The sequence below is a fragment of the Erinaceus europaeus genome, chromosome 15, assembly GCF_950295315.1.
Source record: "Erinaceus europaeus chromosome 15, mEriEur2.1, whole genome shotgun sequence".
NCBI lineage: Eukaryota > Metazoa > Chordata > Mammalia > Eulipotyphla > Erinaceidae > Erinaceus > Erinaceus europaeus.
The window spans coordinates 48015021-48042652 of NC_080176.1; the positions used below are offsets into that span (position 1 = coordinate 48015021).

A 27632-nucleotide genomic window follows, 5' to 3' on the forward strand; every position below is an offset into this window, starting at 1 on the left:
TCTTTGTTCTCCAGATACCTGCTTGAACTCCAGGAAGTGCGTCTCACACGTTGCTGAAGCCCCTATGTGACTCCCATGGACTTATTTCTCAGATTGCTCCACATGGGGCTTTGCTAGTGATTTGACAGGCACCGTGCAGATATTCCTGTGCCAGCTCTGGTTCCATGCTACATTTCTCTTTATCATTCCCTGCTAAGTCTGGTAAGTTGTTAAGTTTTGAATGTGTGTGTCCGTGTGCGCGTATGTGTGTGCACGCTCTGGATAGCAGCTCGGCCTGTATGTTCCCCAGTATTGATAATCAAAGAGTTGTTAATACTTCATTCTGTTAGACATTTACTTCTAAGCTCGTTATATGTGGAGCTGAAAACACGGCTAGATTAAAAGAAAAAAAAAACATACAATTAAGGTTGCTTTACGTTCTGTGAATTATGCATAATTCAGAAGAGTTAACCCCATTCTTGACGCATTTAGTCTACATCATCCCCCCTCTTTGCAACTAATGATTTACTTTCTTTTTTCTCTTTTTTTTTTCCCTTTCTTTGGAGGGGGGGGGGTCTTCAGGGTTATCACTGGGGCTTGGTGGAGACATTACAAATCCAAATTACAAATCCACTGCTCCCAGTGACCACCCCCCCCATTTTATTGGATAGGACAGAGAGAAATTGAGAGATGAGGGGAGATAAAGATGGGGAGAGAAAGATAGACACCTGTAGACCCTCTTCACAGCTTGCTGGAGAGCGGGGCCTAGAACTCTGATCCTTGCCTATGTGATATGTGTGCTTAGTGGGGTGCTCCACTGCCCAGTCCCCAAAACAACTTTGAGGGTTTTGTTTGTTTGTTTGTTTTTTAATTCAGAACACTACTCAACTCAGGCTTGTGATGGTGCTGGAGATTGAACCTTGGACCTTAGGGCCTCAAGTATGAGAGTCTGTTTGCATAGCCATTTTGCTGTCTCCTCCACCCCAAACCCTGTTTTTTGTCTGTTGTTTTACCAGAGCACTGATTAGTTCTGGCTCATGGTGGTGTGGGAAATTCAAGGAGGAGGGAGGTAAACGGGGGGGGGGGGGGGGGGGGTGTGGAGTCTCGGGCATGAGTCTCTTTACATAACCATTATGCTATCTACCCTTCCCCCTGTGTATTTTCTATTTCACAAATATTTAGTCATATGAAAGGAATCATATAATAATGACTTTTTTGTATGGCTCTTTATACTTAGCAAAATGCATGGAGGAGTCTAACCCATGATGTTGTTGGAGCTGATAATTTTTTCTTTTGTATTATTAAGCAGCATTGCGTTGATATGTTTGACATACAGTTTCTTGAGTCTTGGACTTTAGGACATCTGCATTAGTTTTGAATTGTGGTAGTTGGAATAAGGCTGCAGTAAATATTTGTATCCAGATGTTGGGGTAAACATGTTTATATTTTCCTCTATAAATATCAGGAATTGGAGTATTGAGTCATGTCAAATGTTTGATTTCATGTTAAACACTAACTGCTTTGGGGTAGCTGTACCAATTTGTTTTCCCATCAGTATTGTATGAGAGTTATAATTGCTTTGAACCCTGACCGGCATTTTTAATTTTAGCTTTTTTCCTTCTATAATTTTTGACATGTAGTAGCATCCCATTGTAGTGTAAATTTGCATTACCCTAAAATCTGGTGATGTTCAGGTTTTCTGAAAACAATTTTAAGTATCTTTTTGAGTCAGTTGGTGAATCGAGAGGAAGAGATTGAGCATTTTCAGCAAAACTTGGGGCTTAAGGAGAGAAACTGGGATTTCTGTGTCTGGGCAGGAATTATGGGGGTGAGTATAAAGTATCAGATACAATGCTAGTTTGCAGCCTGGATATGCAAGCTTGGTTTCCCAATTCCTGGAACATAATATTAGCATCATTAGAGATGGAAACATGCAATTGGTAGGAAAGGATTCTTGCGCACTGTACGTAGAAAATAATAAGTCTTTTTTTTTAAATTTTTTATTTAAGAAAGGATTAGTGAACAAAAGCATAAGGTAGGAGGGGTACAACTCCACACAATTCCCACCACCCGATCCCCATAACCCACTCCCTCCCATGGTAGCTTTTCCATTCTCTATCCCTCTGGGAGCATGGACCCAGGGTCGTTGAGGGTTGCAGAAGGTAGAAGGTCTGGCTTCTGTAGTTGCTTCCCCGCTGAACATGGGCGTTGACTGGTCGGTCCATACCCCCAGTCTGCCTCTCTCTTTCCCTAGTAGGGTGTGTCTCTGGGGAAGCTGAGCTCCAGGACACATTGGTGGGGTCTTCAATCCAGGGAAGCCTAGCCAGCATCCTGGTGGCATCTGGAACCTGGTGATTGAAAAGAGAGTTAACATATGAAGTCAAACAATTTGTTGAGCAATCATGGATCCCAAGCTTGGAATAGTGGAGAGGAAGTGTTAGGGAGGTACTCACTGCAAACTCTAGTGTACTTCTGCTTTCAGGTATATATTTTGCAGTAGTTTATGGATACGTGTGCACATAAGCTCTCTCTCACAGAAACTGGTGTATATCTAGGTTATGGGACTTTGTTAGAAAGTGAACTACCTGAGATGAAATTAGAGTGTACTATTAAAGGAAAGGTCTCACCCGAGTAATGAAGCTAAAGGGTTGTCATTCCACACGTGAAGTCTCTGGATACAATCTGAGGTGAAGCATGTTGAGATGGCAATCGTTGCTTTGGTTAGGTTGTGATCGGCGGATGCGATATTATTTGGTTTGGATTGGGAGATGTATACGGGAAAGTGGGCCCTATCCAAGGGTTCCAGGACTGGGGGAAGTAGGGGCTCTATAGTGAAGATGTGAGGTTCCTGCTGTCTTAGGGTTCAAAAAGACAATAATAGTTAATATTATCATCACATTATTTGTTAATTGGGTTAACTTTGAAAAGTCTCTTTGTTATGGTTTGCTGTACAGTATCCAGTATCTTGTATATAGCTGTGCTATTGGAAGCTTCTAATCTACTTGGTCTAGGCTTTTGAGAGAGTCCATATATCAAATACATAGCCTATATATTAAAAAGATTCAGTTTGTGTTTTGAGAAACTTTGAGACATACAATTGATTTCCCCCTCTCATATTAATTAACTACTGATTTATATGTCTACATTTTGCTAGGAGTGTACATAAACACCATTCCCACCACCAAAGGACTGTGACCCATCCCTCCAGCCCACTCCCACCCCCCACTGGCCCAGGAAGCTACATGTCTACCCCTCACCACTGGGTTTTTACTTTGATGCCCTACTTATAATTTGATCAGGTCCTGCTTTTAGTTTCCCTTTTAGATCTTCTAAGTCAGCTTCTGTTGATGAGTGGGATCATCCCATACTCATCTTTATCTTTCTGACTTAGTTCACTTAACATAATTCCTTCTAGCTCTGTCCAAGATGGGTCAGAGAAGGTGGGTTCATTGTTCTTGATAGCTGCATAGTATTCCATTGTGTATATATACCACAGCTTTCACAGCCACTCATCTGTTGTTGGGCACCTGGATTGCTTCCAGGTTTTAGCTATTATGAATTGTGCTGCTATGAACATAGGAGTACACACCTCTTTTTGGTTGGGTGTTATGGAGTCCTTGGGGTATAACCCCAGGAGAGGAATTATTGGGTCATATGGAAGGTCCATGTCTAGCCTTCTGAGAGTTTTCCAGACTGCTCTCCACAGAGGCTGTACCAATTTACATTCCCACCAGCAATGTAAAAGGGTTCCTCTGTCCCCACATCCTCTCCAGCATTTGTTGCTGCTGTCCTTTTTGATGTATGCCATTCTTACAGGAGTGAGGTGGTATCTTAGTGTTGTCTTAATTTGCATTTCTCTGACAATCAGTGACCTAGAGCAGTTTTTCATATGTTTGTTAGCCTTTTGGATCTCCTCTGTGGTGAATGTTTTGTTCATTTCCTCTGCCCATTTTTGGATGGGGTCATTTGCTTTTTTGCGGCTAAGTTTGCTGAGCTCTTTATATATTTTGGTGATTAGTTTCTTGTCTGATGTCTGGCATGTGAAGATCTTCTCCCATTCTGTGAGGGGTCTCTCTGTTTGTTTAATAGTTTCTTTGGATGTGCAGAAGCTTTTCAATTTGATGTAGTCCCATTGGTTTGTTTCTGCTTTGGTCTTCCTTGCAATTGGGTCTGATTCATCAAAGATGTCCTTGAGGTGTAGGTGGGAAAGTGTTTTACCAATGTTTTCCTCTAAGTATTTGATTGTTTCTGGTCTGACATCTAGGTCTTTGATCCATTTGGAGTTGATTTTTGTTTCTGGTGAGATAAAGTGGTTCAATTTCATTCTTCTGCATGTTTCAACCCAGTTTTCCAAGCACCATTTATTGAAGAGAGCCTCCTTTTTCCATTTAATACTTTGGGCCCCCTTATCAAAGATTAGATGCCCATAGGTGTTGGGATTTACTTCTGGGCTTTCAATTCTGTTCCACTGGTCTGTGTGCCTATTTTTGTTCCAGTACCATGCTGTTTTGATGATGGTGGCTTTATAATATAGTTTAAGGTCTGGGAGTGTGATGCCTCCATTTCTGTTTCTTTTCCTCAAGACGGTTTTGGCAATTCTAGGTGTTTTCAGGTTCCAGATAAATGATTGTAGTGTTTGTTCTATTCTCTTAAAGTAGCCTGGTGGAACTTTAATGGGTATTGCATTAAATTTGTATATGGCTCTGGGGAGAATATTCATTTTGATGATATTTATTCTTCCAATCCATGAGCATGGGATATCTTTCCATTTCTTGGTATCAGTTTCTATCTCCTTGAGTAGCGACTCATAGTTTTCAGTATACAAGTCTTTCACTTCTTTGGTCAACTTTATTCCTAGGTATTCTTTATTGATTTTGCTGAAACAGTAAATGGGAGTGATTTCTGGATATCTTCTTCTTCAGATTTAGTGTTTGCATAAAGAAATGCCACTGATTTTTGTACATTGATTTTGTAGCCTGATACCTTGCTATATTGCCTAACAACTTCCAGTAATTTTCTACTGGATTCTTTAGGTCTTTCTATGTATACTATCATATCATCTGGAAATAGTGAGAGCTTGACTTCTTCCCTTCCAATCTGTATCCCTTTGATTTCTTTCTCTTGCCTGATTGCTGTGGCAAGAACTTCCAATACTACATTGAAGAGTAATGGTGACAGAGGTAGCCCTGTCTAGTCCCTGATCTGCGGGGGAATCCTTTCAGCTTCTGTCCATTGAGTATCATGTTGGCTGTAGGTCTGCTATATATGGATCCCACTATCTTGAGGAATTTCCCATCCTTTCCCATTTTTTGTAGAGTTTTGAGCATGAATGGGTGTTGGATTTTGTCAAAGGCTTTCTCTGCATCTATTGAGATAATCATGTGGTTTTTGGCTTTGCATTTATTGATGTGGTGAATGACATTGATTGACTTATGGATGTTGAACCAGCCTTGCATTCCTGGGATGAATCCCACTTGGTCATGATGAACAATCTTTTTGATGTGTTGCTGTATCTGGTTGGCCAAGATCTTGTTTAATATTTTGGCATCTATGTTCATCAGAGATATTGGTCTGTAGTTTTCCTTTTTTGTTCTGTCCCTATCAGCTTTTGGTATCAGCGTGATGTTGGCTTCATAAAAGGTGGAAGGGAGTATTCCTGTTTCTTCAATCTTATGGAATAGCTTAAGAAGTATGGGTATTAACTGTTTCCTGAAAGTTTTGTAGAATTCGTTTGTGAAGCCATCTGGTCCAGGACTTTTGTTGTTGGGGAGATTCTTAATAACAGTTTCAATTTCTTTGTCTGTGATTGGTGCATTTAGATTTTGTAGTTCTTCTTGGTTCAGTTTTGGAAGTGCATAGGTTTCTAGGAATTGTTCCATTTCTTCCAGATTCTCTAGCTTGGTGGCATATAGTTCTTTATAGAAGTTTCGCAGAATTCTCTGGATTTCTGTGGTGTCAGTTGTGATATCTCCTGCATCGTTTACAATTCTACTAATTTGAGTCTTCTCTCTTTTTTGTTTGGTGAGTCTGGCTAGGGGTTTGTCAATTTTGTTTAATCTTTCAAAGAACCAACATTTGGCTTCATTGATCTTTTGTATGGTTCTTTTATTTTCGATGTTGTTTATTTCTGCTCTAACTTTAGTGATTTCTGTCCTTCTGGTTGCTTTAGGGTTCCTTTGTTCCTCTTCCTCTAAGTCCTTGAGGTGTGTAGTAAGGTCGTTCATTTGGGCTTCTTCTTGGTGTTTAATATGTGATTGTATGGCTATAAGTTTCCCTCTCAGTACTGCTTTCGCTGTGTCCCAAATATTTTGATAGGTTGTGTCTTCATTTTCATTAGTTTCCAGGAACATTTGAATTTCCTGTTTGAGTGAGTCTCTGACCCAGTGGTTCTTAAGGAGCATGTTGTCTAGTTTCCAAATTCTATGTCTTTTAATAATTTTCCGTTTGTTGTTAAAAGTTAGTTTTACTCCACTGTGGTTGAGAAGATACTTGGGATGATTTCAATGCTCTTGAATTTATTGATGCTGTCTTTGTGGCCTAACATGTGGTCTATCCTTGAGTATGTGTTATGTGGATTTGAAAAGAAGGTGTATTCCAGTTTTTTGGGGTGGAGGAGTCTGAAAATGTCCAAGAGGTCTAGTCTGTCAATCTCTTCATTCAATTCTCTTGTATCTTTATTGGTTCTCTGCTTTGTTGATCTGTCTAAGTGTGAGAGTGGGGTATTGAAGTCTCCCACTATTATTGTATTACTATTGATGTATTTTTGAAATTCTTTCAGTAGATGCTTAATGTATTTAGATGGTCCCTCGTTGGGTGCATAGATGTTAATAATTGTTAAGTCTTCTTGGTTGATTGATCCTCTAATCATTATGTAATGTCCTTGCCTATCTTTTATTACTTTATTTAATTTAAAATCTATCGTGTCTGAGATGAGAATGGCTGTTCCTGCCCTTTTTTGTGGACCATTAGCCTGTATGATAGTTTTCCATCCTTTCACTTTAAGTCTGTGTTTATCTTGTTGTGACAGATGAGATTCTTGCAAGCAGCAGCATATGGTTGGGTTATGTTTTCTGATCCATCCCCCCACCCTGTGCCTTTTGATGGGTGAGTTTAAGCCATTGACATTTATTGATATTATGGATTTAATGTATTGTAGTGCCATTGTTCTAAAAAACAGTTTACTCTGACATATTGCAAGTATTATAGTGATGTTCTTGTTTATAAGAGGTCTTTTAGTACCTCTTTCAGGGCCGGCTTGGTGATAGTTGCCTCCTTTAACTGTTGTTTGTCTAAGAAGGTTTTGATCCCTCCATCTAGCTTGAATGAAAGTCTAGCAGGATATATTATCCTTGGTTGAAACCCTTTTGTATTCAGGGCTCGATAGATATCTTGCCACTCCCTTCTGGCTTTTAGGGTTTGAGTTGAGATATCTGCAGATAGTCTTATGGGTTTTCCCTTGTATGTGACTTTTTGTTTCTCTCTTGCAGCCTTTAGGATCCTTTCTTTATCCTTACTTCTTCTCATTGTGACTATGATGTGTCTTGGTGTTTTCAGGTCTGGGTTGATTCTGTTTGGTACTCTCTGGGCCTCTTGCACCTTGATATCCTTTCTGTTATTCAGGTCTGGGAAGTTTTCTTGTATTATTTCCTCTAGAATGTTTGCTTCCCCTTCCTCTCTTTCTTCCTCTGGCAGGCCAATTATACGAATGTTACTTCTTTTGAGATCATCCCATATGTCTCTGTTGTTGTTTTCAGTGTCTCTCAATCTCTTTTTAAGCTCTTTCACCTCTTTCTTAGTTTTCTCTAACTCATCCTCTGTCTGACTAATTCTGTTTTCTGCTTCTGTTAGTCTGCTTTCCCTTGCCTCAGCTTCTTTCTTCATTACAGCTATTTCAGCTTTCAGTTCTCTAATTGTCTCAAGATAATCAGTATTTTCCTTGGGGGTCTCAACTGTTGTTTCCCTAATACTGCCATTCCTTTTCTCCAATGTTGTTTTCATTTCTGTGATTAATAAGTTTATTATTGCTTGCATACTTTTCTTATCTATGGTTACTTCTGACTGATTTGTGGTTTCTTCTGGGCTCTTGTCTTCATTCATTGGGGTAGCAGTTTTATTTGTTTTTAATCTACCCATTTTTTTTAATTTATGTGTTTCTCTCTTTTTTTTATGCTCTGTTGTTCCTCAGTTGTTGTGTTTTGAGCAGAAGTAACACTGTACTAAATACCTTTATGACAATTGCACTCACCAACCTCCGGAATTACAGCAGCAACTGAAGTAAGTATTGAAGGAGTTTAATCGTTACCAATTAGCCAAACAATTTCTCCAGTCCGTGAAAAATAGTAACCAAATCCCAGTGAAGAAAGAGAAAAGAGAGGATAGCAAGAATAGACAGTTATGCAAATCTACTATCCAGTGTATATTCTAGGGGTAACAAGAGTGTAAAGGGAACTAGAGCAGAGATACACACATAGAGAGTCCACTCTGGGTCAGATTTCTTCCCCAAAGTAATTCACAAATTCAGAAAGGCAAAGAAGAAAGAAGTGTATGACAAGATAGAAAAAAAAAATAGAGATAGAGAGAGATAAGAGAGAGAAAAGGGAGAAGATAAGAAGGGTTGTAATTAAAGAGCAGTGCGAGGAACTTCCCAAATGTGTATCAGTGAATTTAAAAAAAAAAAAAAAAAAAAACCCTGTTTGGTGGTATGGGGTATCCTGCTAGTAGCTGGTCCCAGGCACTGCTTATGGGGGGGGGGGGGGGGGCGGCGGGAAGGATGTATGCTTGAAAATTAAAAGGAAGAAAAAAGAATTTTTTTTCCCCTATTCTAATTCTTAACCCACATTCAGTTATAGACACCTCCTTGGTATGACCGCTATGGCCCCTTATTGGCTGGCCTGCTAGTGGCAGAAAATCCTATTGTTTACACGAGATGTGTCCGGAGCTCAAAGGCTAGCTGCTTCTCCGTCCGCCATCTTCCGGGAGACCCCCCCCACTCCAGACTTTTTAAGAGGATTTCTCAAAAATGAAAACTAGCTCCAAGTCCTTTGATCCAATGAGAGCTATACTCAAGAAGTCTTTGGATCCACCCACAGGGTCGCGGTGGACCCTGGATTCTCCCAAGAGGAAGCCCCCGAGCTAAAGTGCTCTCTCCGGGTCCTCTGCTTGCCGCGCTCTGCAACCGGCAGAGGAGCCGCCTTCTTGGGCGGGCGGAGGACAATGCCCGGCGCACTCACCTTGCTCGGCGCCGCTGGGGAATTCTGGAGCCCCACTAGTCCGTGTCACCTTTACTCTAATTCTTAACCCAAATTAAACTGTATTCACTTCTTTGGTGCCCCCCCTTATTGACTGGCCTGCTAAAGGCAGAAAATCCTACCGTTGCCTATGATGCGATCAGAGCACTCGCTGTCAGCGACTTCTCAGGCCGCCATCTTCCTAACTCCCCGAAAATAATAAGTCTTACGGACCAGTAGTGGTGTACATGGTTGAGCACACACATTACAGTGCAGAGACCTGGGTTCAAGCCTCTTGTTCCCACCTGCAAAAGGGAAGCTTCATGAGTGGTGAGGCAAGGCTGCAGATCTCTCCCTGTCACTATCTTCCCTTTCCCTCTCAATTTCTCTTTATCCAAATATTGAAAAGGAGTCCATCAGATAGATGTATGTTTAACTACAGAGGTATTTTAAAAGATTCTTAAATACTTTGGGAAATACCACATGAATTTGAATGGGAGGTCTCAGCTTCACTTATTCTATTAAAGTTCCTAGTAAATAGAAGAGGGGATTTGATAATAGTGACAGCACTGCAGGCAGGCAAAAAAAAAAAAATTGAGGTGTGAGGGACCTCAAAGATTTCTGCTTCCCAATTAAATCCTTTAAGACTAGCGCTGAGTCTAGGAAGAGGCAATAAATCAACCAACAAGGCTGGTGAAATAGCTCATTTGGATAGTATGCTGCTTTGCTAGGTGTATGGCACAGTTTTTTTTTTTGTTGTTGTTGTTATTTGTTTGTTTTTGCCTCCAGGTTATTGCTGGGGCTTGGTGCCTGCACTATGAATCCACTGTTCCTGCGGCCATGTTTCTCATTTTATTGCCCTTGTTGTTGTTGCTGGATAGGACGGAGAAATTGAGAGAGGAGGGGAAGACAGGGAGAGAGAAAGACAGACACCCACAGACGTGCTTCACTGCCTGTGGAGTGACCCCTCCCCACCCCTACAGCTGGGGAGCCAGGGGCTCGAACCAGGATCCTTTTGCGGGTCCCTGTACTTTGCACCATGTGCGCTTAACCAGCTGCATGGTAGCCCAAACCCCCACAGAGCAGGTTTGAGCCTGGCCCCCACTGCACTGAGGGAAGCCTTAGTGCTGTGGTCTCTTCATTCTCTGCCACTTGGCCTCTCTGTCTCTACCTAAAAAAAGAATAATGAAAGCCAACTGACAATGTAAGCTCAAAGGACTGTTTTGTTTCAATCAAGGGCATTTTGGCAACCACTATGCTACTTCAGATTTTAGGTCAGAAGGATTGAGGGGGAGGCCCAGACGCTGACTGTGAAATCCAGAATGGCTCTGGGACATGAAAGAGGAAAAGGAATGCAACTTCAGCCTGTTAGTGGAATCAGTAAAGTGAGTCTGGCAATGATGAGGATGATGAGTCCATGATGTGTGTGAAATAGCCTGTGGCTTGTTAGTGAGGTCCTATATCAGCTCTGGCTTGTTTCATAAGACCTGATGAGGCCTGAGGAAAGCATGGTTCTATCTGGTTAATAAGTTACTCTACTAACAAAACACAGCCTTCTTATCAGCGAGTTTGATTAGAAAGGTGTGTGGCCAGGCAGCTGCACTCCTAGTTAGGTGCTCACATTACAGTGCACAAGGATCCAGGTTCAATCCCCTGGTCCCAGGGCTGTAGGTCTCCCTTTCTCTACCTCTCTCTCTCCTTCCCTCCTTCTCTATCTTCCCCTTTCCTCTCAATTTCTCTGTCTATATCCAATAATAAAAATAAAAATATTTTTTTAAATGTGTGTGTGAGCAAATGCAAATGTATGCTAAAGTGAATCTTAAACCCAGACTCAGGAGTCAAGTGACAACACTTGGAAAGATTCCACCTAGTATTTTTTAAATAAGTGAATGAAGAGATAGTAATAAAGTCAATGACCTGGAGTCACAGTTGTCATGGAGTCTTGAGCAAAGCAGAATCATGCTGTCACAGGAATTTGGATGCGCCTGATAGTATCCCACATTTTGGTCTCCTTTCCAACAAAATAGAAGTAAAATGAAAGCTTCTTCACTTATAAAAGGCAAACTTCATGAGCAGTGCATGTCTCTCCTCTTCCTCTGCCTGCCTCTCTTCACCACCTTCTTCTCTTTAAATTTCTCTCTATCCAAAATAAATAATTAAGAAATTAAGTAAAAGCCAACTTTATATATGTACCACAGCTCTATAGCCCTCTATTTTCCATGGTGGATATATTTTTGGTCCTCTGATCCTTGAAAGCAATGCGTTTTGTTTTGCTCTGTCTACAACAAGATTCTTTCTCTCAGAACATTAAAGTTATTATGTTACATTATGACTTCACATGCTTTCCATAAACCAAGACAAAATATAGTCAAATATCTTCATTGCTGACTGGATCAGGAAGTAAAGCTTGCATTTAGTCATGTGTTGTGTAATTACAGGGAGCAGAAAAGTGACTGACAACATAAATATTGAGGCAAAAATTTTTGTTTTTAATTCTCAAATGTGAGCTGTTCCCAGTGAAAGAGAAATAATAAAAGCCCCAGATCCAAATGCTCATGGACCAAGAAGATGCCCCCCTTGCCTGATGCTTTCCTAATGATGCGTGTCAGCAGCCATGATTGCAGGGTAGCCAGAGTCCATTTTCAGATGGCTGCTTTCACAAACTGATCTCTAGGTTGACAAGCCCTGTTGATCTTTTCTTTGGCCATACTCTCCCCTCTTCTTACAAATGCCCAGAAAACATAAGGGCCTGTTCCTTTCTGGATGAACAAACTGAAGGCTCCAGGTTTGGCTGGAGGACAGAGAAATGAGCTATTGTCCTAGCTCATCCTAAGAGCATATTTCATATCTGTCACACTGGTTCTCATGAGTGCTGATGCTTCCTGGACTAATTTCAGCAGAAGAGAGTGAACCTGTTTTGTGACAACTATTTCTATCTGGGAATATCTTTCTGTTTTAAAGTAGAAAGGTACCTTACTGGGATATTAACAAACCAAAATACCTACTTGTAACACTTAACATTAAACTCATTTGTTACAGGGTCAGGGAGATTGCATAATGGCTATGCAAAATTGTTGTAGTGCCTGAGGCTCTGAGGCCCCGAGGCCCCAGGTGCAATCCAAGCACTACCAAATCAGACTTGAGTAGTACTGGTAAAAAAAAAAAAAAAAAATGTATTGGTTACACATTTGCAGAAGGGAGGGATGCTAAAGTGTGAAGCAAAGCAGGATATTCTCAGTCATATTTAACATCACTTAAATGTTAGGAAGTGCCAGTTATGTATTAACTCCATTGCAAAAAAGGAATGACTTTGTGGCAAAGATTTGTCAAGAGAAAACAGTGGGGCTGGCAACACACCATAATAGTTATGCAAAGAGACTAATGCCTGAGGCTCTAAGGTCCTAGGTTTAATCTCCAGCCTCACAATAAACCAGAGCCAAGCAGTACTCTGGACTTTGTCTCTCTCTCTCTCTCACTGCCTTAGAATCTTGAAAAAACAGTGGGATTGATATGTGAAAAATTCAGAAAATGTCATGAAGGTAAATATAGCCATTTTTTTTCTTGACACGATTGTAACTGCAGCTGTAATAGAATGATAGTAACCAATATTGGCTATAAGAAAAAATGAACTTGGGATCTTAATTATCATGGGACTCCTATTGGTACAGTGCACTGTCTATATTAATGAGAAGGTAATAAAGTTTTATTTATCTTTTGCAATACTGAATTTTATTTGCATTGAAACCTAATCTTAACAATTAGGCTGTTTCAAAAATTTAATCTTCTCAGAAGATTGTAAGAAAGAGCTGGTAGTCTATGTCTGAATTTGCATTCATCTAACTTCTAACAGTTAGCATATCACATAACAGAAATTGCCATATTTTTTTCTTTGCTTTCTTTTAAAATTTTATTTGCTTCCAGATTTATTGCTGGGGCTTGGTGCCTGCACTACAAACCCACTGCTCCTGTGGCTTTTTTTAAAAAAATTTTTTTGATAGGACAGAGACGTTGAGAAGAGAGGGGGAGTGAGAGGGGGAGAAAAAGATACCTGTATAGACCTGCCTCACTGCCTGTGAAGTGACCACCCTCCCTCCCCCATAGGTGGGGAGCTGGGGCCTCAAACAGAGATCCTTGTGCTGGTCTTTGCACTTCATACTATGTGTGCTTAACCCTGTGTGCTACCGCCTGACCCCGCCATAAAGTTTTTCTGACAGCAAATTCATAGAATTGTGTTGGTATGCTTTTAAAAACCCCTTCTGTTTTATTTGGTTTAAATCCCCCCTGCTTCACACTATTGTATTTACATAACCACTTCATTCTATTTACATAACCGCTGTTAACAAGCACCACCCTCCCTCCATGGCATTGGTAGTTTAGTGGTAGAATTCTCACCTGCTCCACCCCCTCTCCTTGTCACACCCTGATTTTCACCAGTCACTTTTCTCTCCACCCTCTCTGCGTCACATCCTGTTCACACCCTACTTGGGAAGTATATATAAAGACAACATTGTTCGTTTTACTTAGTTGTTAGTTTAGTCTAGCTTGGTATAGATTGCGCTGCATCCTGCATGAATAAAGAGATACTTCGTACAGCTCAACCATGAGTCCCTGGTCGTCTGTCTCCCATCAGTGAAGTTCAGCCCGACAGAATTGAGGTAGCAAATTTGGGGGCCCAGGAGGCAGCACACCAGGTTAACACATAGTATGAAACTTAAGGATTCACACATGGATCTGGGTTTGAGTCCCCAGTTCCATACCTGCAGGTCTGCAAGTGTCTGTCTTTGTCTCCCTCTCTATCTTCCCTTCCCCTCTCAATTTCTCTCTGTCCTATCCAAATAATTGAAAAAAAATGACCACCTGGAGCCATTGATTCATAGTACCCACAATGGTCACCAGGCAGGAAAGAAAATGCATTTCGAGATATTTCTACCATGAAGACAAATAAATAACTGAAAGAACAAATAGTAGGCTGTGAAAAGGTACATGAAGAAAATGACCACAAAGGGCTAGGGAGTCATCTCACTGTGCAGGGCACATGTCTTGCCATGTACTGCATTCAGGTTCAAATCCCAAGACCCCATGGTAGTGCCACAGCGATAGGAGAAACTCGTATTTCTCTTGTCAGTCTCAATCCTGAGGCCTTTATTCTGTGTATGTGTGTGTGTGTGGAGGGGGGGGGGCTGTTGCGAACAATTAAATTGAAGAATACATATTTTTAAAAAAGGCAGTCTACATATATTATATTAGACGTGTATTAAGGAGAGGTCAGTTATAAGTGCAGCTTTTATTATTCAATAAAGTATTACTTAAGCTACTGTTAGAGACTTTTTGTGTGTTTTTACTGAGATGTGTTATTCCAGAATTTATAGTGATGGAATATCTATTGTCAGGCGGTCAACATTTAGGAGATAACAGTAAACATGATCTTGCCCTTAATATATAGTTGAGAGAGGGAAAGTTTTATTGATTAAAAGTTCCCATAGAATGAAAATATTCATGTAATTTATAACATCATACAGTTAGTAATATTCATTTATATAATTTATATATTCCATTCACTTCTAATTTAGAACTATAACAATTGCATCAATGGAGAACTGTGTACATTCTATTATAGATCTGATGATAGAGGTAGATTTTAGAAGATATTTTTGAAGGAGGCCAGGTGGTAGCACACCTGGTTAAGCACTCACATTACAGTGTGTAAGTCCCAGGTTCAAGCCCCTGTCCAACCTTCAGGGAGAAAGCTTCACAAGTGGTAAAGCAGGGCAGTAGGTATCTTTCTGTCTCTTTCCCTCTTTACCTCCCCCTCCCATCTCAATTTCTTTCTGTCTCTATCCAATAATTATATATATATGAATAAAAACTGCAGAATATGGCTATAGGCTATATATGGGATAAGTAAGAAATGTCTAGGATGAACTTCCTGTAACCAGGATTGTTTAATTAGAAGAAAGGTGGTATTGGTTAAAAGAGAAAATGATATGGGCCATTGATTTTGCATCTTATTTTTTGTATTACTATTTTTTTTTTTTGCCTCCAGGTTTACTGCTGGGGCTCAGTTCCTACACTATGAATGCACTGCTCCTAGAGACCATTTTCCCCTTGCTATTATTGTTATTATCATCTTCATTGTTGGCTAGGACAAAGAGAAAATGAGAGAGGAGGGGAAGACAGAGGGGGAGAGAAAGACACTTGCAGACCTGCTTCACTGCTTGTGAAATGATCCTCCCTGAAGATGGGGAGCCTGGGGCTCAAACCAGGATTCTTAAGCACCATTGGCTTTGCACCATCTATGCTTAGCCCACTGTGCTACTGCCCCAGGCCCTGTTTTTTTTTTTTTTTTAACAGTACTGAAGGTAACAGTAAGGCATAACATTTGAGATCAAATTTCTTGAAGAGACATATATTTTAAATAGGTAAAACTATAGACTTGAAAGAATTGGACAGGATTTAGTAAAGACAGGGTTAAAAATATGAGAGAAATCATACCAACTCTTCAAGTACAATGAAAAAGAAGCTAATTTTTTTCAGGTCACTTGCAAGAGTTTGAGGTTATATTTCATATGGAAGAAGCTCACGAAATTCATTTGGGATTAGAGTGAGAGCACCAGGTAAAAACCTGTGAAATCCTTAGAGAAAAGTGAGATACTGGACCTGATATTTTTATGTCTTTTATTTTTATTTTATTTCCTATTTATAGGTATATCTGCAAATTTTCTTAGTTTACAAAAATATAATGCTGCTTGTTCATATAGATTGATTGTATATTTCACTTGTGTTGAGTCTTAAACAGAAAAATCTTTAACTCAAGTTAGATTGAGTCTGTTAAACTTTGCATTCATTTAAAAACCTGACAAAAAAAAATTTAACCAGAGCACTGCAGAGTTCTGGTTTAAGGTGGTAATAAAGATTAAACCTGGGAGCTCAGAACCTCAGGTTTGAAAGTCATTTGCATAACCTTTATGTTGTCTTCCCAGCCTTAAAAAATTACTTAAATTGTATCATATTAGGGTATATCTCTACTTGGATCATATGCTTAATCATTTGAATAATTATTTTTAAAAATTTGTTATTATCTTTATTTATTGGGTAGAGACATTCATAAATTGAGAGGATGGGGAGATAGAGAGGGAAGGACACAGAGACAATTGCAACAATGCTTCTCCACTTGCAAAGATTTACCCCTGCTGGTGGGAACCAGGGCTTAAACCTGGGTTCTTACACATTGTAACATGTGCACTCAACCAAGTGTGCCATTGCACCAGCCTCTTGAATAAATGTTTATGTATTGACTTGTTAGATTCTATTGTTTTAGAAATGATTACTTTTTTACTAGTTTATTGAGAAAGCAAGCAGATATACCCATTGCACAGGGAGAGGGTTAAGGTAATCATGAACCCAAACACAAAGCAGCACAATGCATTTTGACCTACAAACTATTTGATAACAAGTTAAGAGTTACCATACAAGGTTTGATCACAAGCTCACAATGCAATTTTCCCTAGGGGTAAATTACAGGCACTTCAGAGGAGGGGTAGAAGGGGGGCAATTGAGTAACAGGACGTTTGTGGTGGTTTTCAAGTTTGGCCAAACACAATGTACAGTAATTTATGGCCTTTGTTTTAAGGGGAGTGTGGAGGGCATGTGCAGAAAGGTAGCCCCCATCCGGAGAAACCATCCATCATTAGTTCATGAGGTCTGGGGAAAGAGCCTGGGGGCGACCCACTTGGACATCATGAAAACAATGGCCTAGACTTCCTGGGCAGTGGGCAGCCACTCTCCAACACTAGTTCAGAGCCTCATGTATGGTTCATCTCTTTAATAGTAACTCTTTACCTTTGTAAAACTATAATTAAGAGATATGCTTTATATTTGCATTTGGTAGTGAATGTCTTCTTCACTTTAAAGTTGTTATTCCTCTTACTTGCTTAGCAGCAGCAGCTATAATTTAAGCAAACTACCAAAAAATTCCCACCAATTCACTTTAATTGTATTAAATCTATAAATAACTTATAAAGATTTAACATTTTACAGTAGTACAGTAACCACTTGAAAAATCTCTTTGAAGTAGACATCTCTTTTTTCTTTTTGATATTTTATTTACTTTTGGATAGAGACATTGAGAGGGAAGGGAGAGATTGAAAGGGAGAGAAAGAGAGCAAGAGAGAGACCTGCATCCTTGCATCATCACTCATGAAGTGTCCCCCATGCAGGTGGGGAGCAGTAGACTTCTTCATAAGGGCATTTTTCTTTACTATAGTCCACTCATTTCCTATTTCTTTGTATAAGTGATTTTATTCCTGTCACTGGGAATTCACCATTCCTATCTGACCTTTCAGGGAGAGATAGAGGAGAGACACCACAGAGCAGAAGCTTGTTCCAGTGTAGTGGGGACCAGAATGTGGATCTTGCTCAGAGCAAAGAAGGCACCTTCCCAGGTGAGTTATCTTCCTGGTCCTAAATAACTTAATATATTATCTGATGTTAAACACTACCTCTAAAGCTTTTATTTCTTTATAGAGAGGATGTAGTTAATAGTAAATGAGCATAGTAAAAATAATCACATCCTCTGCATATAATAGTTGCATCTCATTTCTAATAACTTTGTTTTTGAGTTTTGTCTATTTTTTTTTTCTTTACCAGAGAATTGCTCAACTGTAGCTTAAGGTGGTATGGGAATTGAACTTGGGACCTCCAGTGACTCAGACACAAAAGTCTGTTATATAAACTGCTATGCTTTCTCCTTGACCCTTCACTGGTTTAATCCTCTTAATTTACAATAAAAATTAAACAGTTATAGTAAAGTGGGTATAAATATTCTCTTGTTGCTGACTGTAGTATGTAGTGATCTAATGTAACATTTCTCATTCAATGCTTCATAAACAATAGTCCCACAATATGATCTGTGAAACATGAAGGTAAAGGATTTCATATTTTGATAAACTCTTTATCGTATTATCCCTGTTTGAGATTAGTAGTTCACCCTCTTCTTTATCTTCAAGACACTTCTACAAGATACATTTCACTTGTAAATGATTTTTTGAAAACGACTCCCTGGGGTTTTCAACTTTTCTGGTAGGAAAAGCCGATAAAGAGATGACAGTGTTGTCTAGGCAAACTAGAATGGCCACATGAGCAAAACAGCAATTCCTGTCACTTTCAATTGCTTAATGAATAGTTCTTACTTGCATATGCACGTCAGAAATGAGATTCCATCTTCTGCTTTATGTAGACATGCCCAGTCTTGATGAATAATTACTCAGATGGCTCCTGCACACCGTATATTTTGGCAGAGGGCATATGCAAAAACTGTAGGTAACCCTGGTCATTTCCCTTGAAACAGTGCATGGGGGCTGGAGGTTTGCACTTCTGTGCAGAGTAAGGGGAGTTGAGCGGGATCTGGAATAATGGTTCAGTGCTGTCAGAACCTCCTGAGATTGCTCCTTAATAAGCCTAGAAGGCTGAGAGTAATCTGATCTCAATCTTTGTAGTTATTTAAAATGCCTAGAACTTTTTTTTCACCCTTAACTAAGAGGCTTATTAGCTGTTTCCCAGAAATGAAAAATGTTTGCCCATCACAATATTAAATATTTTAGGAACATTAAAATATTTACTATAGGTAAGAAAAGTTTTTTTGTAAATTATAATATGTAAGATTTAGTTTGAGTTTATTGGCAGAAGTGTAGAAACCTTTAAAAATAAGTGCTTTTTTTTTGTAATTGGGGAGCTTTACAAATAGTCATCTGCTGATGACAAGAAAATGATCTTGTAAAATTGATTCCCAACTCTAAGATTACATGTTTCTGTGAAATGATAAATGGAAGCCACATCACAGTAATAATCCTTGTTATTTCCTGATGATAAATTATGCTTTACAAAAGTGACATGACTGTAATGACTATGTGACCTAAGAAAACATCAAGGGATTAAAGTCATAGTGCTTCATACATGTGGTTCAAAAACAGTAAAGCAACTATAAAAATCAGTAGGCCAGTGATTAAAAGAACCAACACTCTTGAACTCACTCTTAGATGATAGGTATTCTGTGGAATGATCTTCAAAAGTATACTTGAGAAGAAAGGAATCCATATTTCCTTTAGTGTTTTAAGTTAAACTACAATGACTCAGGAGTCTGGCAGTAGGTAAATGGAAAAAGAAAGCAGGTGATGCAAAAGGTGTTTGTAAGATAAGTTTATACTAGTTTGGTTTAATTCCCAAAAGGGAATGCCATTAAAAAGTGTATTCTGGGGGCCTGGCGGTGGCATACTGAGTTAAGTTCACGTGGAGTGAAGCACAAGGACCAGCGCAAGGATCCCAGCTCAAGCTCCTGGATCCACACCTGCAAGGGGTCACTTTGCAAGTGGTGAAGCAGGTCTGCAGGTGTCTGTCTTTCTCTCCTCCTCTCTGTATTCCCCTCCTCTCTCCATTTCTCTCTGTCCTGTCCAACAGCAACAAAATGGAAAAGATGGCTGCCAGGAGCAGTGGATTCCATAGCATAGAGCCCCAGCAATAACCCTGGAGGCAAAAAAAAAAAAGTACACTCAGGACATTCTGGGGAACTATGCAAAGAGAAAAATACCTTGGAGTTTATGCTTAGGAAGATCCAATTTTTTTTTAAAATCAAAATCAGCTTCAATGAGAAGCAAAACTATATCTATACCTAACACTAGTAGCTGATGCCTATAGGGGTTTATAGAGAGGTAACCTTTTATTGTAAAGAATACGATGCTAGAGGTTTGGGTAGTGGTGCACCTGCACCTGTTTGAGCACACATTTTACAATGAGTATGGAGCTGGGTTTGAGCTTCCATTCCCCACCTGCAGGGGCAAAGCTTTGCGAATGGTGAAGCAGGTATAGCTCTTTCTCTATCCCTCTGTATCACCCCTTTCCCTCTCAATTTCTGGCTGTCTCTATCCACTAAGTAAATACAGATTGTGTGTGTGTGTGTGTGTGTTTAAAAAACAGCACTGTCTATTTTTAAAAGAATGATGAATTCACAGGACTTTGCCAGACCATGACATCTTTAACTGATCAAAATACCACATACAGATAACACCAAGAGATGCACCCACATAAGAGGGTATCATTAACTCTACCCTCCAGAAGTGATGGCATTGTTATTCATGTCATTATCTGTGAGTTATATATAAAATGCTACTTTGTTGCTGCTGCTATGCTTAATTTTTAAGTTTTTACTCATCTTTTTTATAGCAGGCACAAAGAGTGAGGAGGTTGTCAGAGTGGGGTGGAGGTGGGGGTTGGAGGGGTGGGCGTAGAGCTAAGATGGAGAAAGCTTCATCATACAGTGACAGTGTATAGAACCTGGGTCACACAGACGCAAGTCCTACACTCTACCACTGATGAGCAACTTTCCTGGCCCTTCCTCACTATTAAGCTTAAGCCAAGTATTTCCTTTTTAATTCTGATGGTAAAAATATTTTACCTTCACATATTTATTCTCTTGCACTCCCTTTCTTTAAATCTAGAACCAGATTTCTAACCTGTACCATTTTCTTCACATTGAAGACCTAACATTTCCTAAAAGCTGCTCGGCTGGAAATGGCTTCCCATGGCTTTTATTTTTCCTATAAAGCTTAATTATCATGAATTTTAGTATGAATTTATTACTACGTTGTTTTAAAAATGAGAAAATAATGGACGATATTTATTCACTACTGTTAGAAAGCAGCATTATTCAGAGTAATAAAAAGGTGTAAGCAATTAAATTTCTTTGAAAGATGAATGGATAAATCTGATGTGTATATTCAAAGGAATATTCTGCTTAAGAAGAGATGAAATTTGGATACATGCTGCAACACAGATAAACCTTGGAAACATTGTTAAATGACTTAAGCCAGGGGTATACTTTTTATAGTTCCACTTCTAATACATTTAGAATTATCAGATTTACAGAGACAGCAGAATGGTGATTGCCAAAGGCTGGGGGGTAGGGTTGGTTGTGTGTGTGTGTTTTGGTAAGAAGCTATTGTTTCTATGCATGGAGATTCAGTTTTGGAAGATGAAACATTTCTGGAAATAGATATGGGGCCAGCTATGTAACAATGTGAACTGTAGTGAAGCCCACAGAATCCTACACTTAGAATTTACCATTTTAAGCATTTTTATGCTATGCATGTTTTGCCACTTTGATCAAACAAAGAGGAAGGGAAGATGGAAAATGGCTAATCTAGTACTTTGGAAGGTAAATACTGAAGACTAGGCTGCAGGGCAGGAGCCTAGTATGAAAACTTACTGTTTATCCTAACATTGTTGAAGTAGGTTTTTTTTTTTTTGGTTATAGAATTTTACACTGGGTTTGCATGCTTGCAAAAATTCTAATAATTCACTCCCCCCACCCCAGCTTTTTGTTTGCATGGTATCTTAGAGTTCCTTGAAGTATAATATACTCCCAAAGTCTCCTGGCTTATTTCAGCTACCAGCACTTGGTCTGCAAAAGGTGTAACTGTGACTTCTTGATGCTCTTTGAGTATAAAAGAGTATAACTGCCTCCACCTGGGACTAGACTCTTCAGGAGTGATCCAGGTCTACTCCCACTAGTGTAATAAACCTCTTTCCGCTTTGCCCATCTGGCTTTATCTTGTTACTGGGTCTGAATCTGGTGGTCCTGTTCAAAATGGTGATGGTGGAGATCTTGTCTGGTTTCCGATTTTGGGGAAAAAGCTTTACACTTTTTCTCACTGAAGATGTCAGCTATGGGTTTGTTGAAAACAGCCTTTATTATGACGAGAAGTTGTCTTTTTATTACCAATTTCTTAAGGGTCTTTATCATAGATGGATGTTGGATTTTTGTCAAAGGCTTTTTTCAGCATAGTTGATATGACCATGTGATTTTTATCTTTTTCCTTGTGGTGTATTACATTGATTGTCCGGCAAATGTTGAACCACTCTTGCTTCCCAGAAATGAGTCCCACAGTCTTGGTGGATTATTCTCTTAATATGTTGTTGAATTCAATTAGTCAATATCTTACTTTTTTTACAATGTATTCCTGTTGGATTTTGTCATTTTTTTTTCTATGTCTACTGATAAGATCACACGATTTTTTTTTTACGCTATTGATGAACTACGTTATTGATGAACTACGTTAGTTTAGTTTCATATGCTGAATCAGTCTGGCATATCTGGACTGAAGTATAATTAGTCATGGTGTATAAACAACTAATTTCAATTTGCTAATATTTTGATGACTTACATCCAGTTTCATTAGAGGCACTGGTCTGTTGTGTTCTTTTAAATTATGTCTTTACCTGGTTTTCAGCATTAGAATAATGTTGTACTGAAAGAAATCACTCCCTGTATTTCTAAATCTCGGGGTATGTATATGATTTATTTCTTTGGTAAAAATTCACCAGTATACACTCTGGTCCTATCCTTTCTGTTAATGAAAATTATTAATTATCAATTTAATTTTTGAGATGTTATAAATTCTTGGAATACATTTTAACTTTTCAGTTTTTTGAGGAATGGGTTCCTTTCATTATTATACAAAATTGCAAGACCAGAGGAATAGCTCAGCCAGTAGGGTACCTGCCTAACTATGAAGGCAGCTTGTACTGGAACCTACATGTGAGTGCTGTGACTTGAAAGAAGCTCTAGGGCTGTGACCTCTTTCTCTCTCTCTCTCTCTTTCTCTCTCTGTGTGTGTGTGTGTGTGTATGTAAATGTAGCCAGGAAATAGTGAAATCATGTGTGCATGATATCTTCATTCCTGAAGAAAATAAACAGTTACGGACATAGAGTTGTTAAGAGTATTTTAAATTTTATTGGGGGGGCTAGATGTGTACAGTATAGGCTTAAATATGTAAAGCACAACCCTTGATTGGGGTCTTGGAGAAACAACAGGATCCCAATGTCTCTTCATCCTGCTCCCTTCCCTCCTTCTCTAGGGTCCTTTGCTTTGGTGCAGTATGACACATCCAGTACAAGTTCTGCTTTCTGTTTTCCCTTACTGTTCTTTACTCTTTTTTTTTAAATTTTTTATTTAAGAAAGGATTAATGAACAAAAACATAAGGTAGGAGGGGTACAACTCCACACAATTCCCACCACCCAATCTCCATAACCCACCCCCTCCCATGATAGCTTTCCCATTCTCTAGCCCTCTGGGAGCATGGACCCAGGGTCATTGAGGGTTGCAGAAGGTAGAAGGTCTGGCTTCTGTAATTGCTTCCCTGCTGAACATGGGTGTTGACTGGTTGGTCCATACTCCCAGTCTGCCTCTCTCTTTCCCTAGTAAGGTGTGTCTCTGGGGAAGCTGAGCTCCAGGACATATTGGTGGGGTCTTCAGTCCAGGGAAGCCTGGCCAGCATCCTGATGGCATCTGGAACCTGGTGATTGAAAAGAGAGTTAACATACGAAGCCAAACAATTTGTTGAGCAATCATGGATCCCAAGCTTGGAATAGTGGAGAGGAAGTGTTAGGGAGGTACTCACTGCAAACTCTAGTGTACTTCTGCTTTCAGGTATATATTTTGCAGTAGTTTATGGATACGTGTGCACATAAGCTCTCTCTCACAGAAACTGATGTATATCTAGGTTATGGGACTTTGTTAGAAAGTGAACTACCTGAGATGAAATTAGAGTGTACTATAAAAGGAAAGGTCTCACCCGAGTAATGAAGCTAAAGGGTTGTCATTCCACACGTGAAGTCTCTGGACACAGTCTGAGGTGAAGCATGTTGAGGTGGCAATTGTTGCGTTGGTTAGGTTGTGATCGGCGGATGCAATATTATTTGGTTTGGATTGGGAGATGCATACGGGAAAGTGGGCCCTATCCAAGGGTTCCAGGACTGGGGGAAGTAGGGGCTCTATAGTGGAGATGTGAGGTTCCTGCTGTCTTAGGGTTCAAAAAGACAATCGATAGTTAATGTTATCATCACATTATTTGTTAATTGGGTTAACTTTGAAAAGTCCCTTTGTTATGGTTTGCTGTACAGTATCCAGTATCTTGTATATAGCTGTGCTATTGGATGCTTCTAATCTACTTGGTCTAGTTGGCTAAGATCAAGTGTAGTATCTGTTCTTTACTCTTAAGTTCTACCTGTGAGATCATTAGGTGTTCTTTCTCTTTCCGATTTGCCTCACTGAACACGATGCTGTCAAGTTCGGACCATGCTATTGCAAAGGAAATAACTTCATTTTAACAGCTGCATAGATTCCAATGTCTATATATATGTACCATGCATGCTTCCTTAGCCATTTATCTGTTCTTGGATATCTGGGTGGCTTCCAATGTGTGTACACTCTTATTCACTTTTACTTCCCCTTGTTTGCTTTTTGTGTTTCCTGTTTGTTTTTGTTCCCTTTGGAGTATATTTAAACTTTTTATATCCTCAGGATCTATACTGATGTTAATTCTCTCACTTCTGATAGTACTTGAATCTATTTTTATCATAATACCTGAGCTAGAGGCTTATAATGCTCTGATTTTTTTTAACAAGCCATCTGTTAACTTTTGAATTTGAAGCCATTAGTTTCCTACTTTTAATTTGAAGTTCTGCTGTAATTTATATTTTGTCGCAATTTTGGATTTAATCTGTTCTTATATAGGATGCTATTTTGTTTTCCTGATTTTATTTTCAAACATTGTTTTTACTCTTATAAGTAATTTAAATACTTGTTTCACTATATTTAAAAAATCTTGTTTTATACTTTAATTTATTCCAAAGTGTTTTTAATTCCTTGAGTTCTTTTTCTTCTATAACTTTTGAACCATTGTTCAATTTCCATGTATTTAAAGGTGTTTTCAGCTATATATCTATTGACTTATTTTTTCGTTTCACTGTTATTTGAAGCATGTGTTTTTACATACAAATTATCAGGTGTATCTCATTTTCCAGAATGTTGTCTATTTTGGAGAAAATATTTTATATGAACTTAAATATGTGTAATTACTTACTGGATTAAACTATCTATAGATGCCAATGATATCAATCCAAGTGATCAGCACTACTATAGATTTCAACAATGATCCTGATTAGTTTTTAGCCTGCTAAATGTATCATTTTTGTTAGAGACATGTTTCAGTCTATAACTATAATACTGAAATTATATATCTCTCTTAGTAGTATAGTAATTTTTGTTTCCTAATGTCACATACACAGTAAGATTGATTTTTGTATTGGAATATTGTCACCTTTGTCATTAAGTAATATCCTTTGTGTCTCTGACAATTTCTTCTGCTTTGAATCTGCTCACATAAAATCAATAGCAATAACTACTCCTGCTTTATTTTACCTTTACTTTTACTTTTGTTTTTGTCATTATCATGGCTTCACTAATCTGAGATGACTTTTTCAGATAGAAAAAAATAGAGAGAGCAAGAAAGGTAATATTGCACCAAAACTTTCTGGTTGGTGCTGGGATTGAACCTGGATTGAGTTCTTGACAAATCAGAAACACTATCAAATTGAGCTACTTTGTCTGTTTTACTTTCAGTCAAATTGTTTGGTCATTGCAGATGACATATCTGGGTCATATTTTTGGTTCATTCTGGCAATCTCACTTTTAATCAGTAAGTTCATAACATTGAGATAACTGACCTATTATTTTTTTTCCCAGATCTATGCCTTGATTTTTCTTGCTCTTTTTCCTTTTCAGTCTTTGTGACATTATCTTACATGATCCCATTTTGTTTTCCATCACAGCATAGCAGTTATGGTTTTGCGGTTTTTGTTTTTTTTTTAGTTTTATTTTTGCCCTACATTTTACAATACACACTTTGGCTTATCTGAGTCCAAAATACATACACATCCTATATACCTTGTTGTAACAAAATCACCCTGAGCCTATATAGGTAGCATGTTCCCCCACAAGTTTTCTTTTCCATTTTTTTTTTTGTTGAGGTTAATGCTTTACAGTAAATTACACATAAGTACAATTTCATTATACACTAAGACCCCGCAATTCTCTTCCACCCCTCCCTCTTTCCCTAGAGTCCACGGCTTTGATGCAATACACCATGCCCAGTCCACATCTTACTGTGTTCTCCATTCCTGTCTTAATTTACTAAGTCCAGCATATAAGTAAGGCCATTTGGTATTTGTCCTTTTCCTTTTGGCTTATCACACTTAACATGAAATCTTCTAGTTCCATTTAAGATGGTACAAAGGAGACTATTTTATGTTTAACAGCTGAGTGGTGTTTCATCTTGTATATATAACAAATATTTTTTTAGCCACTTATCTGCCATCTGGGTTACTTTCAGGTTTTGGCTATTACAAATTGTGCTGGTATGAACATAGATGTACATTGATTTCTTTTCTTTTTTTCTTTATTGAGGGATAAGGTTTACAGTTGACAGTAAAATACAATAGTTTGTGCATGTGTAACGTTTCTGTTTTCCACATAACAATCTAACCCCCTGCCGAGGTCTTCTTCTGCCATCATGATCCAGGACCTGAACCCTCCCTCTCCTCCCCAGACCCCTTTATCGGTCCAATACACCAACTCCAGTCCAAGTTCTGCTCTGTGTTTTCCATTCTGTTATTTTTCAACTTCAGTCAATGAGTGAGATCATCCCACATTCATCTTTCTCTTTCTGGCTTACCTCATTTAAAATGATTCCTTCAAGCTCTAAAATTTCTTCTTTTTAATTTTTTATTTTCTCTAGTTGGAAAATGGTGTATACATTTTGTTTTAGTTGAGACTTATTCTGCTTGATCTCTAAGTTTCTTGGATCTGCACTTTGATATAATTAATTAGGGAAGTTCCTAGACAGTCTTATTATAAGCATTTCCTTTTTTGTCTATTTACCAGAGCAATGCTCAACTCTGGGTTCCTTATGGTGAGGTGACTGAACCAGAGACTTAGGGGCCTCAGACAGGAAAGTCTGCATAAGAATTATGCCATCGCCTCCCACTTCTATTCTCTTCTTAGAGTTTGTATTTGGTATACATTACATCTTCTGTAGTTGTTCTAAATTTTCCATCTAAGTTTTATAGGAATCTTCAATGACTCATGTCCAATAGCAAGAAAGGCAAAACCCAAAATAAACCAATGGGACTACATCAAGTTGAAAAGTTTCTGCACAACAAAATAAACCATCATACCAATAGACTCCTTACAGAATGGAAGATCTTTACATGCCATACATCAGATAAAAGGCTAATAACCAAAATATATGAGTTCACCAAACTCAGTAGCAACAATAAAAACAAAATAGAACTCCACATATATGTCTACGTTCATTGATAATCAAATACATAGAGAAAAGAAACCTTCTCCAATTCTTCCAAGTATGACCTTGTTGGAGACCTGTCTTATAAGAGTACTCCTGCAATGGGCAGCTCACTCTGTTGCCCTATGTTATACTTATCTAGGGGGCCTCCTGGCAGTGGCACACCTAGCTGACCACAAGTTGCCATGCACAAGGACCCAGGCTTGAGCCCTCACCTCCCACCAGCGGGG

At 38.9% G+C, this 27632-nt stretch overlaps 1 long non-coding RNA gene across 1 annotated transcript; it reads left to right on the forward strand.

The window, feature by feature from the left end:
- On the forward strand, positions 1-27632 carry LOC132533162 (uncharacterized). Its single transcript, XR_009545074.1, has 3 exons — positions 1-201; positions 17549-17647; positions 27545-27632. It is a non-coding gene; the product is annotated as an uncharacterized LOC132533162 (long non-coding RNA).